Raw genomic sequence first — 19,867 nt, forward strand, 5'->3', positions numbered from 1 at the left:
GAAGCTTCTTCGCGGGCACCAACCCTCGCCCTTGTCATCTTGCTAAGCCATATGCAAAGCGAATACTATTTTTTACTGTACGGTTTTGGTTTAGTACTACTGGTAAGGGCAGCTCACCCCGCAGCAATGGCTGATTTGGTGGCTCGCCGTCACGCGGCCCTCGCGCTTGAGCCGCTTGGCCTGCTTCATCTCCGGCATCGGTTCTTGCCACCGATCCACATTTCACTTCCAACCTCAGCGCGTCACTTTCTCACAAACTCGTTTGCGCCAGGCTTAATCTCTCACGGGACGGGCGAGCAGGTCAGTCCGCCCTCGCGGCCCCCCGGTCGGACGAGCGTAAGACTTCAGGCACATCCGCCGCCGCCGCCACCGCGGCCGACGCGGCTGTCGTTTTTGTCGGGTCGGGTCGCGGCCCGTCGGGCGCTGACAGCGCTAAAGACCCCGGACAGTGCGTCAATAGCGGGTGCACGGCGGTCGGCGCGCGCTCTGTCTGCAGCGCCCGCGGCCACGTTTTTGCGCGGGTTTTTGCCGGCCATCGGAGCCGTCGGCGCGGCCCGGCGGCGGTTGTGTGCCGCCAGAGGGGCGCGCGCGCCGCGTCCGCCGCCCCTGACGGTCGCGTGTCGTCTGCAATAGCAGGTGGAGGTGGGGGGGGGGGGGGGGGGGAGAGCGGGACACAACCCACCGGGACCGTGAGGACTGGATCAGTCACGTGCTTGGAGGCAGGGGGAGCTAATGTGTGACTCGAGCGGACACTCCTGGCTCGCTTGGTGGCTAGAAGGCGCTGAAAACGGCTACGTCGACGTGGAGGCTAATTTCGTAGCGCTCTTGCTGCGACAAGTGAAAAAAAACATTTACATAAACTCAAGCTATAGTCTGAGCCGGCCGGAAAGAACACTCTCGTATCGAGAAGTAGTATCCGGTTGTGTCCGAATCGGGAACTAGATGCGACAATTAGCAACATTTAGGAGAGGACATTTGTCAAACGAAGCAGTAACATAACAATCAGTATGAGCCATGAGGAAGTCAGTGAGAATGATTTCTGGACGCTGCTGCCCGCACGGCTGCTGACCAGCCTCGTACAGACGCCGCCGGCGTCAGTAACACCACGTGACCCGGCCGGTGAGCGTTCGCGGGTGCCGAAACATAACCACGTGACCGTGACCGGCGGGTACGCCGCCCGACACATCGGAGCGTCACGTGACGCTGGCCGACGACGGGCACTGTTCTGTCATGGCTCGTGACGCCGGGCGACGGGGCGCAGTCAACACGAGCCGCGCCCGGCCGGCCGTGGCCGCTGTTCCCACGGTCGCCATTACCCCCGGCTCGCGGCGGCCCGAGCCGTGACCGCCGCCAGCGGGGTAACCACACGGAGCAGGCGGAGGGACGTACCTGGCGAATCGGGGCGGGGAGCTTTCCACGTAATGGAGTTGGAACCACAGACATTCTAGACTTTAAATGAGACATGTAGGGCTTGTGGAGCAAGGATTGGATTCAATCCTCCATGTGCCCCCACCCCTTACACCAAACCGCTGCACCTCTGGCACACGGTGGTGCACTTGCTTTGTGTGTGTGTTGCCACATCGCACAAACTCCCTGCAGCGGCACCGCCCGTGATCGCACGAACTACAGCACAAAGTAGGGTGAGAGGCATGTGCAAAGTATTCGTGAAAGACGCGGCACTCACGGCTAGGTAATGACCGTTAACGACGTTAACAAGTGTTTAAGGGAACAGGCACCTGAAGGCAGAGATACATAACAGCGCCCCCCACACAGCATGCCCACAGTACAGCCCACACACATGCACGCCTCATCCTCCTCGCGCGTTGCCCGGCGCGGCCGGGGCTGATCGGTCCCGCCCGCCGGCGGCGCTACGGGACAGGTGTGACACCCCTGCCGCCGCCGCCCACACCCGACCGCCGCCGGTTTTCGCGGTAGGATGTGAGCGGCACGCGGCCGCCGGCCGTGGGAGAGATCGGGCGCGCGCTCCCGGACCGCGTGACGGCGCCGCGCCGCGGGCGCCGCCGGCGGCGGTCGTGGCGCGCGCCGCCGCACGAGTCAAGGTGGCCCCGGCCAGCCAAGTGTGACCCAACATCCGGCCGCCGCCGCCGGACCGGCCGGCACGCGACCACCACCGCGGCGCCAGTCCTGGCCGGGGAGGCGGTGGACAGAGGGGGGAATGGCCGGAAATGTGGACAGTCTCGGCTGGGGAGGCCGCGGACAGAGGGGGATGGTCAGGGATGTCGAGAGACGAACGGTGCACAGATCGGCGAAGAGCCGGTCGACGGGATTGGCATGGTAACGGCAGGGTGAGAGATAGATAGACAGTGGAGTGACGCATGGTGAGCGGACAGACAGTGGGCAGGCAGACGGTGGACAGGCGGACTGGGCAGGCAGACGGTGGACGGGCGGACGGTGGGCAGGCAGACGGTGGACAGGCGGACGGTGGACAGGCAGACGGTGGGCAGGCAGACGGTGGACAGGCACAGTGGACAGGCAGACGGTGGACAGGCAGACGGTGGACAGGCACAGTGGACAGGCAGACGGTGGACAGGCGGACGGTGGACAGGCGGACGGTGGACAGGCGGACGGTGGGCAGGCAGACGGTGGGCAGGCAGACGGTGGACAGGCACAGTGGACAGGCAGACGGTGGACAGGCGGACGGTGGGCAGGCAGACGGTGGACAGGCGGACGGTGGACAGGCACAGCGGACAGGCAGACGGTGGACAGGCGGACGGTGGACAGGCGGACGGTGGACAGGCCGACAGTGGACAGGCAGACGGTGGACAGGCGGACGGTGGACAGGCAGACAGCAGACAGGCGGACGGTGGACAGGCGGGCGGCGGTCGGGTGGATGGTGGACACCACACAGCTGACGGACCGGTGGTGGGAGAACGGACAGTGCCAACAAAGACAGCGCACGGCAAATGTTTACCGAGGGGCTGCGGAGGCCGCATGGTGGAGGCCGCATGGTGGAAAATGGGCGGTACGTAACCTCCCTAGTTCCAGAATGACCATGCATGGACGTCCTCATGAAGCGACGCCCGCTGTCAGTATTGGCACGATCAGCGGATGTACGCGTGATGAGTTCCTGTGCAGTGACGTGCTCTCGCGCACCAGTCTGTAAACAGACAGCTCATTTTACGGGTCAGCGCACGCACAGCGGAAAGATTAACACAGCTGGCCGCGTGCCTGCGTTGGCAAGATCAGTCAAGGAATGCGTCATGTATCCATACACATGCTGTGATGCCCCGGATAAAAATGAAGGCTTGCATAATCCTAAGAAATGCTGTGCGTTTCATATAGCTATTTCGTCCGCCTCAGTACGGCTGCTGTCAAGAGATGTGCACCTTCTATAAGATCCGCCGACTGCTTTGATGAAGTGTGTGTCCAGCCTGTCGTGATCCGGTCGGGTCGGAGGACAGCGCTTTACGTTTGCTGCCATCGCACAACGGGGTTGACGATGTCAACAGTCCTCGGTGCATACAAAGTATAAAGTTGCTACGTTCCGCCATAATTCGCCATCATTTAGAATGTGTTCGATAAATCGCTCCTGAGGATCGAAAAATGACGTGCTATACATCATGTTAAATGCCTGGGAACGGAACAGCCCAGCTAAGCTGTATGTCCTCGATGTTAATTGCTGGCCTGATACAAACTAAAATGCAGCACCAGGGGCCACCGCACCATTTTCAAAGCGGCTCTTTGTAAATGCATGCAGTGCATGTTACATCATACTTTTGAACAATGCTCGTTTTTAGTGGGTGTTTGCTCGCTACGTGTGCTAGTGCTCAGGTTTTGCAAGGCCAGGGCTGGGATAGACAACATCTGGTATTTCTCGCTAACATTCTGCAAAGCATCTCTGCCCGACGAAGTCAGGACCTCTGCTAACGCCGTGATACGACGCCCGCTGGTAGTTCAACGTCCAGTTGCGGATGCCGTCGACGGCATGACGCCTTGCTTCGACCGCTACTTGTGGGACAGCCCGCTGTTACGGCCGTAACTTGTGTACAGCTCGCTGTTATGACCGCTACCTGTGGTACAGCTCGCTGTTATGACCGCTACCTGTGGTACAGCTCGCTTGCACGACCGTCACTTTTGGTACAACTCGCTATTACGACCGCTACTTGTGGTACAGCTCGCTGTTACGACCGCTTCTCGTGGTACAGCTCGCTTGCGCGACCGCTACGTGTGGTGCAGCTCTCTGCTACGAGCGCTGGTTGCGGTACAGCACCGGCGCGACTGCTGCTGGCGGTGCGAAGCCCTACTAAGACGGCTGCCGGCGGCGCGGCGCCGTATTGCGGCGGCCGCTGCAGGCCCAGCGCCCGGTTACGAGCGATGCGTCAGCGGCGTGAGAAGCGGCAGCGGCCACCGCCTCGACCCGCGACCCCTGAGTCAGGCCCGCGGTCGGGCGATTCTCCCACGCTCGTCGTGCTGACCGCCGCCCGCGGCGCACGAGGCGGCGCACGTGGGCGCGCGGTTCCGGCGCCGGCCGGCCGTAAGTGGCGACAGGTGCAGCGGCGGCGCCTCCGGCCAGCCACCGGCCATCGGAGGGCCCCGGGCCGCGCCAGAGGCCCGAGGCCTCTGGCGCCAGAGGCTACACGGAGACCTCACCGAGTGAGTTTCGAGCGAGGCGGAGCTGGAGGCTCTCGGCCTTGGAGATGGCCGAGCACGACTGTGGAGATGGAAAGAGATCTCCGCTTCAGCAATCTCGGTTGATCGCAATTGGGGCTGCAGAGGAGCGAGTCTTACCTGAGCGGTGAAAAAGAGTTCAACTTTTGCCTCCCGCTCCGGTCCGACCAGCATACTTTCGAGAACCTGACGCAACAAGCACTGATTGTAGATATGCGACATTTTCAATAGCGAAAAGCGCAATTATTTATGCGTTATGAAGCGAAAATTGTAGGACATCTGTAGCCGTTTCATAAATCTTCATGTTCGTGGACACCATGATGCGAGAGAGCTGTTCCCTTCGTCAATTGATTAGCATGAGAAAGGTGAAATGAGCTAATTGTGAAAAATCTGCACAACTCGGTTAGTAATTAAGTCAACATCCCAACTATCCGGCATACCAGAGACACTTTACCACGCGGTTGAGCGCAGGGTAAAAACGGTCAATCATGTTGGCAAATGATGGGTTGATATGTTCAGCCAATCACGCGCACATTAGTGAAAACCATGGATCAGCTCGCTTCGCGTTCTTAAGAGCTGACGTGCAAAGTCTGCAATCAGAGAAGGGAAAAATGAAAATCGAGTATAACGGTGAAGGCAGATGCATCGTCCACCAATCACTACGAGATCTCACTGTTCGACCCAAGCGTGCACAACCGGCATGTTGAGAATTGGCCAATAGTCTGAATGTTTTTTTTTTCATCCAATCGATCTTCAATCAACACACCGCAATCTAAGCCGAGAGAGATTGGGCCAAGAACACGCTACGTGTGATTAACATCTATCAAACCTATTCTGAATTTTGTCATTATTTGAGCACAGTCACCAAAACAGAAATCAGTACAAGTTTATCTCTTACCGGTTTCGCCTAATAAAATCGCGCGGACAGACCAGCTGATATGAAACACGCGTGATTTGATAAGCAGTGCATGAACGTCATGTAAATCGAACCTGAGTCCCCACAGCCATATGTGCCGCTCTGCACGCTCAGATTTCATAAACGAAGGGATTTCCATCGTACTAATTTGACTGAACTGTCTCAGTCCCCATAGGCGAGAGAATCCACCAACCTGCGCTCAGGTATTATTTGCATGATGGAATCGGCAACTCGAATGCCTAGCTTTACCTTCCTTGTTATACGCCACTCAAGGTGTCCTACCGATGCTACAGACTCCTGGTGGCGTTGCTGTTGTACGATGCTGTTCGTCGTGTTTGGAATCTTTTGTGTTCTGGAATGTATGCAAAGGAATGGCATGAATACCCTGCTGAAGTTGGCATGATAACTAGCCTAGAATGTGCAAGCATGGCTTTCAGGTATGCCGAGTTTTGTAAATGTGAAATTATTACGAGTGCATAGTCCTGATTTGAGCTTTCAATTGGAACTCCACTCAAATTCAAGTGTAGTAATGGTCCACATTCCCTGCAAATAGTAAGACAAGCTCTTGCCTAATATGACAACTAGTCTTAGCTATTTCTATACCTTTATGTTACTTCGATATGCACTGTTCTTGTGTTACTGCTTAACAGGCATGGCGCTATGAATTACAAGAGTTTCGGTGAATGCCGACGGCCAAAAGCAGATAAACATGCCCGATCACCCCCGCCATTCGCCCCGGGAGCTTACCAAAGTGAAGAGGATGTGATTACAGCGAACGCGCCTAATAAACCACGGCCGGCTGGTGGGCAGCGGGTGCCGCGTGTCTCCTGGTGCGCTATGGTGACTCATCGGTCCACCCCTGCCGCGAGCGGTCCGAGGTGGCGTCACGGTCCACGGCGCAGGGCCGGCAGGTGCCTCCTCCTCCTCCTCGGCGGCCAGCCCCGGCCGGTCCAGCCCGAGGCGGAGCGCTTCACACACCGCGCCGACCTCGGCACAGCTGCGCGGACGTCATGGAGCGGTGTCCTACTCTGTTGACAGTGTCTCAAGACGTGCTGAGTGCACTGATATTGATATGTCTGACTCGAACCGATAGCGAGTTCGGGTCAGAACTCGCCATTGGTCCGAGTCAGACGTGCGTGATGTATTTGATCACGTCTTCGATTGGCTTTTGTTTTGTCTTCTGAGGCTGATAGAAATACACCGCAAGATGTGGGCCATGCGCTAAAACCAACCAGTGCCATAAGGATATGTCCGGTGTTTTATAAAAAAGTTAACGCTGCCTGCAACCTGCTGCAAAGTTATGCCCTTACCATGTGGCAAGTGAGGGAGACAATGCTAAATTTGAATAGAATATGCAATGAAGGAATACTTCGTGGGGTTTACTGTCGGTGAATGCCTGACAATAAGTCATAGCGATGCTACGATAATGAGTGGGCAATCGCAGAAATACTCCGCAGCGAGTAGGAAAGAGCATACATGGCAAAAGACGTCATCGGTGCATCCATAGCATGAGGACTACAATTGCTTCGAGAAAAACTTGAGTTGTCAGGTCAGAGCTGCCTATTCACAAACTCACATGAGGTGCGGCCGCCACCGTCAGTGTGCTGGCCACTGACGGAGCCGGTATTTTAGCAGCCTTATCAGATCCTCTGCACTGCGATAACGCTGCACGAGAGCGCTTGGTACCGCTGACGAGGAGCAATCTAGATCACTGGCTCATTAGTCTGTGGAGATTTCGCCGTACGGTAATTATCTGAATCGGATATTTTATCGATATCATATGCTATTCATGCCGGTGATAATTGGTTATGATACGAGGTACTGCTCATTTGTAGCTTCCATGCGCTTTACTTCAAAGGAATTCGGTTACAATGCCTTTTGAACGATAGCTTCCGCCGCGCATGGATGACACCAGTCAGCATGTGTGGATGCAGAAACGTTTCTGACGGTGGTGATCACGAAACCCAATGAAAGAATCCCGCGAAAACAGCTATTTCGAGTTGAATACTGAGCTCTTGACGAATTAAAGTAAACTGGCCGTGCGGTCTGAATCAGCGCAACTGCCGATCGGTCCAAATCGATATGCTTGCGTGTGCAACGATAGTGCACTTCTCTGTAATGATTACAGCAGCAATACAGTAGTAAAATATCTGAAGGTGTGTATTAGTGTCGGCAATATAATACAACTCATATGACCCATGCAGTGGAAAAGGTGGCACTGAACAGCAAAGATTTCCTGCTTAGTATATATGCTCCTCAATACGCCATTGTTTGATTATACCATCATACTTTGCACAACATTGATTTAAAGTTAGTTGACGTCCGTTATATCTGACAATCGTGCTCACGAACGTCAGACATGAGTAACTGGTCAATTTTACTTTTCTGGGCCTTGATTGCCGCATGGCAAATGGAATGGCAGGATTTGAATGACGCCATCATCGCGTCATAGATGCCTGGGTGACCTTGAAATACTCTTCCCAAAGTAATCTGCACATTTTAGCGGGCGTATAGCTCAGCGACTGGAATGGTTTAGGTCTTAAGAAGGGCACGGCTGCCAACTGCATGGAATGATCCTCAAAACTGTTATTTCAGTTCAAACCCCGATTCAAATGTGGAGCACCCCCTTTAAGCATGTTCAGAAAGGACGACTGCGCTGTTCATACCAAAAAAAGAACACAGGAATTGGCTGCCGTCGTCAAACATGCAGTTGGCTGACAGCGCATAGGTTTTATAGCAAAGTTTCTATGGGGCTTTGCCATTCACTGGCCAGCTGTTCCGGTGGACTGTTGCCTGTCCATTAATCACGGAACAAGGGCAGACCTGACAGCAACAGATCAGCAAGCTGAGCCCAGGACCGGCGCAAGACAAGACAAGACAGGACGGCATGGCACGTATGAAGACAAAAGGATAAGATAAAGCAAGCTGAATGAGCATAAATTATGACGGTGCATGCCTGGAGAGAACGTGGCAGTGCATATGGCGTCTCGCGGGCAGGGACATCGGAGCGCGGGCAGCTCGGGTCCAGTCTGAAGAGGGCCGGAATGGACAAGGCTGTCTGAGAATGGACAGGCCGGACGCGGACTGGGACGGAACGGATCTATGTAAGCTCAAGTGGACCACAGCTGACCAAAGCAGCCCAGTGCAAACTGAAGAGCACCATAGCGAATTGGAAGCGCACCAGACCGAGTTGGACTAAACCAGAAAAAAACTGGATCGGATTCAAACGGATCGAAACGGACCGGGTCGGACCAGAGCAGATTGGAGCTAACCAAAGCAAACCGCCTCTGAAGTCAGCAGCAACGCCGGCCGACCTTGGTGCACCTGTCATAGCGCCTTGGCCGCCCCTGCCCGCGTCTGCACTTGTCTACCGCCGCTGGCCAGCCAAAATCACTACAGGGTCGCCTCCCTGACAGCTGCTGGGCGGCCGGGACCCCGACAGACCGACGGCGAGCCGGCACGGTCGCAGGCAATCTGGCCCACCGGCCTAATTGGATCGTAACGCCGGCCATTTAATCTGCTGGCTTGGCGGCACAGGTTGTTTTGGACGCCTCCCACCTGATGTCAGGAGCGGAGGAGCCGCGCTGGGCGCCCCGCTGCGCTCAGGGAGGGCGGAGGGGTGCCACGCTGCCGGTCGCGCCCCGGCCGCGGCGGTGTCGTGTGCAGGTCAACCGCAGAGGTCACACGCAGGGATCACCCACAGAGGTCACCCGCGGACCATCGGGCGCCGGTGCAGGCGGACGGGTAGCAGGGGACGCGCCGGCGGTGTCATAGGAGACCGTAGAAGGCGGATGGGTGCAGCGTGGGGAGAGCAAAACATAGAGGACACGGTGCTTGTGTTACAACCGGAGCTAAAGAAAGCGTGGATTTTTTCGGATTTGGGTATCCTTTTGTGAAACTCGAGTAGGAGCATGCGCACATTTTTGTCAAATGTATCTGGAGAGTGTTAAAGGACTAGTGGATTGGGCATAAGACTGCACCTTCTGGGGCGCTGATGTACATTGCCATTCTTTACGGACGTTCGCTGCCTAAAACAGAGATTGAAGACAGTGAAGTCAGCGAAAAATGAGAGAGAGCAGATGTAGAAAGGTGGTTGAGGCAATCAATCGCACGAATAAATGTGACATGAAAATGATGTTTTTCGCGGCAACTCAAGGTAAGTTGTGACCACAAATGATTGAAGCATATGATGGCCTAGGAACAGCACACATTAATCCTTTCCTGGGCTGAAAACTTGGCCCGGCCACCAGCTGAGCTGCTCGATCTAAGCCTACCAGATCTGCCTACCTTACTTGGTTTGGGCTCTGATCTCCAGTTTGCGTTCCGGAGTCATCCGTTTGATAGTTGTTTTGAAAATACTACCACAAACTTGCAGAAACCCCTGTTCATCGATGTAGGTCTTCCAACAGTCTGCATGCCTTCTTACGTGGCGACCAGAGGCCGTCTGCGGTAGGGTAGGGTGGTTAACCTCGTCTACAAAAGATAATGTAGATATTGACGTTCTGATAACGGGAATGTGGTTACGGAGCAGATTTTGGCAATTTCAGCGAAATACGTTAGGCGTTTTCGCAGGCTCGCTGACTTAATCTCTGCAAGCAGTGCTTGAATAGTAAAACTCAGATCATCTTTAGCCCGCTGACAAGTAATTTGATAAAAATCATACACATTTAGATGAGCAGTCCTCGACCCTCCATGCTCGATCTACGGGAGCTGTTTGCTTTCACCCCACGAGGGGGACCTCAGAGCCTCCTAAGGTCTGAAGGAGGTATCATGCTAAATCCACAGGAAAGACAGCATTAGAAAGCTCTTATCAAGCTCCATCAGCTAGGCGCCACTGAACTATGAGTATGACCCTTAATTGATCAAAACATCTCAAAACGGTTAAATCATCACTTCGTTTGCAGACCCCTGTTATCTCAAGAGCCAAGCATGCTGAGAAAATGCAGACGACATTAAATGACTCCCTACCTAGTTTACCGGGTCACCATAAACGGGTCACCATAACCTAATAAGCAGACAGACTCAATGAAAATATACACACGTGACCCGTGTTATGTCATGTCAGGTCAATGGAACGAAACTTGTGTTTGCATTGATCCGTCCGATGATGTCAAGAACTTAACAAGCTGCACCAATTGGAAAAGCGACATTATAAATGTCTTCCAAAACTGTAAGACATGTACCATTAATGGTCGTAGGACCTTTTAACACGCGTTCCGGTGGGGGTCAAATTGACCCCCGAAGGTTTTTCCGGAATAGTTTCCGAATGGTGCCGGATAGCCATGATAGATTTTGCATAGCTGTAAAAAATTGAATAGTGGATCGTCTTGCATCAGGACTTAAGATGTACCCTGTAGGGTTGCTGACCTATGGCAGGTCAAAGTCAGGCATGGTTTCATCAAAGGCAATTTCTTGGGAATCGTTTAATCTCATCCAACAACGGAGTGTTAGACGAAGCCATATATCTCTGAAATACTTTCGTAGGCAACACAACAATTAAATGAGCAAATCATATTGATCTAAGGTCAGGTATAAAGGTCAGACCGAGGTCAAAACCAACCTGTTTTATTACTTTAGCGCTTATTGTATGGGGTAGTTTCTGGCGGTAATTTAGGATTTATTGATAACAAGAAACGTATTATACAACTTTCGTAGACTTCTTAAAGGTCAGAATAGGTCACTGACCTAGGATGACCGATGCCAATATTTGGTTTTTAGGAGCATACTGCTTAGAGTAACCTTTGTCGCTTGTCAAAATGCATAACTCAAGGCGGTCTTGTATGATTTTGGTCACCATAACCTTCAAAAGGTCAAACGAGTTCACTGATCTTAGATGAGCATGTGACCTTTACTTAGGACAGCTATCTAGGTTCTAGGGACCCTTCGAAGACCAACCTGGAATAAAACCTTGTTTGACCGTGTCTGACCTGAAGATCATAACTTAGGGACCTCACATTTTGATCTAAGTGACTTTACGTACAGGTTAACACACCTAGTAAATTGGTGTCTCTAGCTCTCTCAGTTCCTGAGATTTCAGGAGAGTCTACTTTACCCCCACCTGGGCAAAGGGTGTCCAATCGGCCACCCGGGCGCTTGTTAAAGGGCCAAATCTGATTGCAAATGTCAGAGTTTAACCTGGCTTGACCTTGGATAACCCAGCGCTTCAAAAGCCATCGAAACAATTGGTTCGCAGGGTCTTTCGTACAGCAAGGATAAAGCCCACCTTAAACGTTGTCGCCATGCAATCGAAGTTCGGGCAGAAAAACAGAGCAAATTTTGATGCACCAATTTCAAGTCGCAAAAGTATCGACAGGCTGGCTGATATGTGTCTATCCCATAAAATGATATTGCAATAGTAAAACTAATCCACTCTAAGCGCATTGTCTTCACTCGCAATAAACTGAAATACCAAATGTCTAAATGACATTCACCTGCGGACCGTCCTTTTCAAACCGGACGTTCCTGCGCAGAACACGCAGCAAATCAGCAGTGCCCTACAGATCATGCCGTCCGCAGGACCACTCAAACTCCTGAGCTACCCGAACAGACGATCATGACCGCACCGCGCCGGGCCGCCGCTCGCGCGCGCGACAGACCCTGGGCCCCGCCCCTCCCCTCCCCCGCCCGCCACAAGCGGCATCTGGCAACCGCTGCCGTCGCCCGGCTGTTCTTTACGGCGTCGCTTATCGCTGCACAGGTCCCATGCAGCGGCCGTTGCATGGCGGTCGCTCATCAGCCGCGCAATTACGTGCAGTGGCGGCGCGTCTGCGCGGCCGCCGACTCTGCGCCGGGCCGGCCGGAAGCGGCCAGGTCGGCCGGCCGGGGGTCGCGTGTCGAGGCGGCACCACCGCGCGGTCGTCGAACCGCCGCCGGCTCGCCGTGCCGAGAGCCACCGCCGGCGCGGTCAGGGGCTTCGCCGGGGGAGCGTGTCACGCCTCCGTCTTTGTTTTGGGTTGGTTTGGTGGGGTTGGTTGGTGTGGCTAGTTTTGACAGTTTTGGTGATGTTGAACGCAGCTCGAGCGGTTTGAAGCGGTTGAGTTGTTTTTAATGCCCAATCGTTGTGCTCTAACATGCGCCAGCAATTATTGTACAAGTTAAACACATAAACCTGATTGATCGAATGCTACAAATCTGCTGAACCTCGCCAAATTATGGCTTTCTAGTTCTTTTTTGTATCGGTTTTTTATTAAGACACAAATCGTTTGAATGGATTCCGTCAGCATTGGTTACGAGCTGATAGCAAAAAGTTGCCTCCAGTTTCACGGATGTAAGACCGGGAGCCAATGCTCCATATCTGATGCTGGAACAGCAGAACATGCGAGATGACAATGCCCATCACTATCGTCGCACGAGACAAACTGCAGCGCTTGCACCACCCATTGGTACACATCGCATATCCTGCCCGTACAGTCACAACCAACAGAGACCCGCCGCCGACACAGACCGCGAGCAGCCTCTCCGGGCCCGGTGGTGTCCAGACGTGTCTCTGCGCGCGATGACCTGCGGTCCACCGCCGGAAGCGGTAGACCCGCCCCGACGTCGCCGTCACGGCTGGCGGAGCCCTGAATCACTCGGCCGCCCGCCATGAGCCGTCGACGAGCGACAGACGCGGGCGCGCCCCCGCGAGGCAGGCGCCGGCGGCGAGGTCACCTCCTCGCCGCTCACGGTGGAAACGTCGCGCCATCCAGCTGATTCTGGGGGGGGGGGGGGACGCTGCGGCAATTTGTTCGCAGAAATGTGTTCGGTGTCAGCTGGTCACACGCTGTGGGCATCAGGCTTTTTGCAGGCTTTCGTCACGTCAATAACTCGCCAGACTTTGGCGAGCCAGGGACCGCAGTCCCGCAGCGCGGAGAGGGGAGAGGCGCCGCAGGCCCCCATCCATGCCCTCACTGACCACCTGTTGCCCCCTCCCCCATTCGTCCCTGCATTGGGCGCGCCGCCACGCCGACCGCTTGTCCTCCGGCGCCGGCAAAACCTCACAGAAGCCAGACGCGCACGCGCGTTACGGCGTCCACGGCTCGCCTCTCCCCCTCCCGCCCCCTCCCGGGTAAAAACACGCCGTCCGGGGCCTGGCCGTGACGGCGACGGGCGCCAGGCCCGGCGTCCCGCTCCCCCCGAATAGCTGGAAGGCAAATATTTTGAGCGGCACGTACGGCATGTTTGCGTCTGGCTGGCGGTGCTCGGCGCGTCCTTCTGCTGCGCCAGCGATAGCTCCGGGTGTTTGAGCTGCGATGGCAAGCACCGCTGCTCGGCCCGCGTGCGTCGCGCTGATGACTCGTGGGTCGGAGAGTCGCCAGATAGGCTGGGTGGCGAAGGTGACACCCGCGTGTCTCCGTTATCGCGCTCGGTGCGATACAATGGTGAGCAGTCAGTGCTTGGTGCACACAAAAACGAAGGGCGATTGGCCGGCATCGCGCCGCCGCCTGACGTGGTAGGCTGTGCCGGGCATTAACGCCAGGTTACGCTGGTGGTCGGTCCTCAAGTCTCCGGCGTCTCGCCTGGGGCTGCTTCCGAGACGGCGGCGGGCCGCTTGTCGCCTAAGGGGAGGAGAGGGAAAGGACGAGGGCAGGCATTCCGTCCCACTGACCGGCGTGTCTACCACTGGGCTTGTGCTCTGCCTTCTGCAGAAATAACTCATCACTGTCAATTAGACCATCCAAAATGCTTGACAACAATGGGACTTTGCTGCAATCGAAGAATACACTTTTGTTTTAAGCAGGACTTTGACATACAATCAGTCGTTGGAAACTGTTCAGGGAGGTACTTTCGACGTGTCTCATGACCTGATGAAATCCTTTCGTCGTGGTCCCAAGAAGATTTTAGGGAGATGTTGGTCGGACGTCTCATCTCGCAGCGGCCTTTAAAAAGGTCTGCTAACACAGAGCTGAAATCGATTTATCACCCTGCTCATTTTTACACGGCAAGGACTTGGCACCAGCCGACCAGTCTCCGTGTCCGTCTGAGCGGTGCATGCCACCAGCGGGACGTCCCAGCCGAGGCGCCCGCTCGCCCCGCCCGGTGATCGATGCTGCTGTCCGCCCGGCCACAAGGCCACCAGCCTGCGCCCCGGCACGGGACCGCTGCCGCCTCGGTGTGACCGGAAGCCGGGTCACGCTCAGGGCGTGGGCGGTTGGCGAGAGCCACCGAGAGAGCCACCGAGACGAGAGCTACGCGGCCTTTACTGACCTTCTGTCCTATGTCATGGAGGGCTACTCTAGGTTGGCGGGACGGTGGTGTGACGGACTTGTGGGGTGGAGGTAGTGGAGGCACCCGCGAGTATGTCACATATCTGTAGATTCATACCCATCTGCTATCTATAGGATCTATAGGATCCACCCGTTTGCTATGCATCCGTTTGCGGTATTGTAAACTTTCTCAAGTTTGACCGGTTTTAAAAAGGTAAAATGATTACTCTGGGGCTTTGCAGCCCGATAATTCTTAAGGCAGATGATAGTTATTCACACTGATGATGAAAAAAACAGGCAGGATTATAATTTGAATATTTGAATTGCTCCACACAATTTCGAAAAAGCAACATCAGTTGAAACTTCACGACATTACTGACAAATCTGGAACATAGCAGGATGCCAGCATACCATTTAGAACCACGTTGCTTACCCAGTTGTATCGGTAGTATCATGGACAGCGTGATTTGTTTGTAGCCTATATCATATCCCCAAGGACATTTCGCCCGATAATTTATGCGTAATTTCGCCAAATAAAAGTCAGTTAGATTGACCATGACTAATGCAAAGAGAATTCGTTAGCATGTCTAAATTAAGCATGTCCCAATCTTTCCTCGGAACTGGACCAAGAACAGTCTGACACACACACAACCAGTATTGATTGTTAGGATGGCATCCATCACAAACTACCGGGACGACAGCTGATCAGATGAGGACGGAAAAAATATGCTCCCTATTTTACCCATTAATGAAATCGTGCACGAAGAGATCTTGATATTTTAGCAGCTCTAGGCAAATGTGCACAAGTGTTCGTTAAAATATAGGCACCCAAATGGCACCCACCATGGCACCGAATGGCAATGGCAATGGCAATGGCACCAAATGGCATATAGGCACCCAAATGATTGCATTTTGGGAATGCAGGGCTAAAAGATCATCTCATTAGTTGTTCGCTTATTTCCATCCGATATCCAGTACATTCATGTCATGTTAGCCTACCTCAAAGCCTTGCGACATAGATGTGATTCCAAAGCGTTCCACCACTGCATCCACTGCCATGCTGGGACAGGTCTGGCGGCGGTGCTCTCTCGCCCGCATGGAGGGCAGGCCGCAATAAGTCCTCATCACAAGTCCGCTCGATGAGGCTCCGTAGCAATTCGATTGCAGCTTGTCCCTCGCCCTGGATAGTGGTTAGTGGTTGACATCGTTTAATCGTTTTCAAAGAACATTATGAAGGAGCTATGAAAGCTGACTGTGAGATACTTAGCCAAGCAGTTGTTTCTGTTGCCAGAGGCTGTCTGGGGGACGGTTGAGTTTACTATATTCGTGGCACGCAGATGTGTCGGGGGTCTGCACCTTCTATTTGCAGCGTGCCAGCGCAAATCTCAGCAATCGCGTTAAGCTTCAGTGCTGTAAAATGCACCGCCTCCTATCTGCTGCCGATCATCGTTGCAACCGACCTCCAATTTCATTTTTCGCAAACTCGAATTCAGCTGTCCTCTAGAGAGCGAATCCTTGGCAAGGCGGCTGCCCGAATGTATTGTTCTGCGGACGGAGGCATTGTTATGAGTAAAAAAAGGCATCGACAGGCAGAAATATGACCCTTGAGCACCAGCAATGCCCTTGCACACGGCCAGCAAAGATCACTCTGCGATGTCCCAACAAGGACGTCCATGCCGTACATTTTTTGAGCCGGGTCTCGTCTCTTGGCACATGCCTGTTGATCTGTGGGGTGTACCAAGACGGAGTGCTGCTGGCGCCTCACCCCGTCCCAGGCCAAGCCAGAGCAGTCTTCAGGCCTCTGCTGACGTTAGCGACGAGTTCGCCGTTTCGTCGGCTCTCTCTAGTCGTTGTGCGGAAAGTTTGAAGAGCGAGGCACACATGATGGTTAGGAAAAACGGCCTTTTAGGACCATAAGCCCACCGTGTGCGAGTCTCCCCATTTTCTTAAGCAAAGCAACTTCTGAGAGCTGGCTGCAACAATGAGGTGACTTCTTGGCCACCCAGGAGCTGAGTATGGTGTCTGTAATGTCATGCTGCATATCCTAAAAAATCTACATCAAAAGCGCAGGTTTCTGAAGAAACATCGAAGCGACTAAAATAGTGCAAATCTACTGTGAGGATCGTACAACCCCAACCGATCATCAGACGGCCTTTGCAACAGAGTCAGTTGGACGAAGAAGGACGTTACTGCTAAATCTCCCGAATTATTTCGCGACATCGTCAAAGAGGCCACAAGCCATACTAGCCCAGTCACTCCCATGGACGAAGTGCAAATAGCGATCAAACTGGTGCAAAACTTCACCAACCAAACTAGCAATGAAAACCTGCGGCACGTGCCCCTGCAGCTGATCGAGCACTTCTGTCAGACCTGTGAAGTGTATGACAATAGGTAGTATAATGTGCGGGTTGCAGTGATACGTTACGAGGCAGACCAGAGAGGTAGTATGAATTTAATGTGAACCTGCTGTATATCACTAGGAACGACGATAACCTAGGTACGCATTATTGCTCTTCTGACATCGTGTGCTAGAGTCATCGACGCCTTTGATGCTAAGGACTAGAAAACATTATGCAACATCCCTCAAGTACCGACCACGGGGCCCTTGTAATATCCTCTAGGCATTGCAACAGGAGTCCCTTACCATTGCATGGGGATTCTTGACGAATTGTGATGATAATGCTACAGCAGGTAAGCTGAGATTGCAAACATCCGTGTAGAAGATCGAGACCAGTGTGAAATGACGAAAAGTGACTCCTTACTATGGCTTGACTGAATGAATCGTTTTTCCCTTTCGGATATCATGACCCAAGTATGGTGGGAAGAATCTTTAGATTTATCTCCATGTCCCGTCACACGATAGTATTTGGTAAAAGTCATGCCAAACTAAGGCCGCAACAACTTTTAGTACATTGATCGGTCTGGCCTTCGGCCTCGGACATAAATGGAAACGGTGATCTCAGTCCAGAAGCTTATTTTACCGGCCCCTTTTGTCCTCATGCAATACCACGGGGAGCCGATGACATATTCTTAGTACCGAAGCCTCTGTTGCAATTTCTGCTCAACACCGAAGATTTAACGCAGAACTGTAATAGTAAGCAAGGTTCTGGAGAGCCATTTTGACCCAAGTGTGCTATGCTTTTTGCCAAATGCAGGAACAAGCATTTTTGCATTAGCTCGTGGGTTTGGTTTAACACTCCATCTAAAGGCTTTTTATTTGAGAAAACATTATTGGCCACCGTCCGAAATATGTTACCTCGTCTTGTGCAAACAAACATCTGAATAAAATATCCAACTCCAACTGGAATTCGTAGAAGCTGTTGCAGGACGCAACCGTTTTACAGAAGATTTGCAACCACTCGGAGTGGCGGTGACAAGTGGCGTTGGTGGTAGGTGGTACCTGTGCAGAAAGATTCGATGTTGGTGAAGACGGTGTCTGCTAGAATGCGTTTACCTCAATATTTGTATTATACACATGCTTTGAGGTGCGAGAGCTGTTGCCATCTATTCGGTTGAAGCTACCAGAAATGCGTATTTCTTTTTGGTTCATTATGATATTTAAGTGAAAACGTCTTGCCATAATTGGCAGAGTAGCATGGCTCGCTTAAGAAGTGAACAGAGCATTAACCGTCCAACGCAGTTTTTATGTAATCCGCTTTGGTTTGCCATGGTTCGACCAGACTTCTTTAAGGTCATTGTCCTGTTCGTTTGAAGTGTTTTGTTTCAAACATACCTGCATTATCATTGATTGGTGGTACATTGGAGACAAATTAGTTGTGCTGCGTTCTTGAAATGCAGTCAAAGATTGGTCAACTTTGTTTTGAGTAATTCTAGTGCTCGCACCCATGCTGAGATCTCGGATTGAGACGCGCGGTTTATGTATCTGCCGGATTCCCCGGTCAGTGAAGGCCTCTGTCATGTGGAAATGGGTGAACGAGGCGTGTCTGTACACTGGACAAATTACGCGGCCTCCACCGGTAACTCATTCAGTGCATAGCACTCGCCATAATTTTCCCATGAATCGTGAAAAATCACTAGATTTGGCTTAGGCATTCCTGCTTAGAGGTCACCACAAGCTTAGCCAAAGTACGGAATAAAGCACAGAGCAATGCAAACTCAGTCGCTTAAATTGGTTGATTGCGATCTTGAGTAGAAAACCATGTGGGCAGTGATGACCTAAAACATCTGATGATCTTGGAGGAGTTGCATAAGGGCATCCTGCAGCGTCACTTAGGCTCACATGCTCACTGAACGTTGAAGGAAATCATCTGCGTGTTTAGAGATAAGCCACCGCTATTTCCCCTCGTCGGTCTTAGGACTAGCCTATACGAGTCGATTACACGCATCGGCGGCTCATTGCCGGTGCATATCGCCCTAATTGACAGATGCCGCTGTGGTATATAAAACTCGCGCAGATGATCGAGCTCAGCCACAAAATAAAGGACGCACCGAAATAAAACTGCTTAAAAGGCACTCACTCCGATGGCAAGATAATCTGATTTATCCAAGAGAAGATGAAAAATGGCTACGCGGCCCGTCTATCCCGCATGATCTGGGACCGGTGGACCGGTCGGTGCTAGGTGGAGCAGCACTGCACCTTTAATTGGGAACCTAGCGTACGAGCGTCAGCCATCTCATCACAGAGCGATGCCGTCGTGACGGCTCCGGAACCCTCGCGTAACAGCAGCGGTGACCCCCAGTGGGTCAGTCGGCCGGGCGCAGTATTTCACCGGCACTGCCACTTCTCACCGCACGGCCCGGACCATTAGCGTTCATCATTTTGTCGAGGGGGCGTTATTTACGAGCGAGGCATCGGCCGGCGCCGCCGTCTGCGCCCAGCCGGGCCGCCGACGCGGCGACCTTCGGTCTCTACGTTTCAATCGGCGAAACAAAACAAGATGGATGACTCAAAAATGACCCGTATTAATGGCATTACGCTGTGAATAACATTTACGGGCGGCGTGCCGCGGCCGTTTTTGTTTGTCCGTCTGATGGATGGCCGGTCTTTGTGACTGGTAATCCTGCCGGTCGCCCTGTCGTCAGCCGGTGTCGGCTTTCAGAGCCGCCTCGCGCCCGAATGGTAAAGAGTTGACGCGTCGCGGCACGTGGCCGTCATCGGTCAGGCGACATGGGAATG

This window comes from Pollicipes pollicipes, unplaced genomic scaffold (assembly GCF_011947565.3).
Source record: "Pollicipes pollicipes isolate AB1234 unplaced genomic scaffold, Ppol_2.1 Scaffold_6686;HRSCAF=7923_pilon_pilon_pilon, whole genome shotgun sequence".
Classification (NCBI taxonomy): Eukaryota; Metazoa; Arthropoda; class Thecostraca; order Pollicipedomorpha; family Pollicipedidae; genus Pollicipes; species Pollicipes pollicipes.